Source organism: Nannospalax galili, unplaced genomic scaffold (assembly GCF_000622305.1).
Source record: "Nannospalax galili isolate Female #2095 unplaced genomic scaffold, S.galili_v1.0 scaffold648, whole genome shotgun sequence".
Classification (NCBI taxonomy): Eukaryota; Metazoa; Chordata; class Mammalia; order Rodentia; family Spalacidae; genus Nannospalax; species Nannospalax galili.
The window spans coordinates 4,313,029-4,314,147 of NW_008360311.1; positions in this window are offsets into that span (position 1 = coordinate 4,313,029).

Here is a 1,119-nt window from a genome sequence, read left to right on the forward strand (position 1 = left end):
TTTTGCCTCTAGGGGCATAGGATACTGGCACACTTTAACAGGGTCCGCCCCTGCTTTGAGTTCAACATATACAGGAGGCCTGTGTCCTGCCAGACCCATACCCCCTGTTTCTGCCTAGGCTTGGGGAAATTTTTGGAGCCAATCTGATATATCAGGGTTTGGTTGGATCGGCTCCTGATGGAATCTATATTCCTCAGTCAGGTCGGTGACTAGAACCTGAACTGGTGCCCCATTGTGAAGCAGGGTGGCTCCTTTAGCTGTGAAGTGGATCTGTGCCCTCATTTTTTACAATAATTCTCTGCCCAGAAGTGGGTAGGGACATTCTGGGATTACTAGAAACGAGTGGGATATCCGACCCTTCCCTAAATCTGCTGTTCTTCGGGTAGTCCATGAATAGGGCTTTGTTCCTGTTGCCCCCTGTACCCATGTAGTTCTGGAGGACACTGGCCCTCTTGGCTCCAATAAAACCGAATTCTGGGCACCAGTATCCACCATAAACTCAATTGGTTTCCCCTCTATTTTCAGGGTTACCCTGGGATCAGGGAGGGGACCTAAGCCCTGTCTCTCCTAGTCACTGTCTTCACCCGCAATTAGAGCCGGTAATACCTTAGCTGATCGCTTATTCTTCTTGGGGCAGTCCTTCACCCAGTGCCCTTCCTCCTTGCAGTACGCACACTGGTTTTTCCCTACCTTATTTTGTGGTCCGGATCCCACCGGTGAGCTCCTTCCATACTGGGGGTTGGTTGCCAATAATATCTCTCTGAGGTCCTTCTTGTGGCGGGCCTGCTGTCTCTCCAGGACCCTGGTCAGGCTTGCTTCCTGTCTTTTTTCTTTTCTTTCCTCTCTTTGTTCTGCGGTCTCCCTTCTATTATAAACCTTTTCTGCCACTGCTATTAAGTCCCTAAGGTTCTTTTCTCCTAGTCTATCTAAAGACTGTAACTTTCTCTTGATGTCAGGGGCTGCCTGGTTAACGAAAGCAAACATCACAATTTGAGCTGATTCCTCCACTTCTGGGTCATACAGAGTGAACCGCCAGAAGGCATCTTGTAACCTCTCTAAGTATGAGGCTGGGCTCTCTTTGGGCCCCTGTCTGACATCATAGACCTTAGACATATTGGC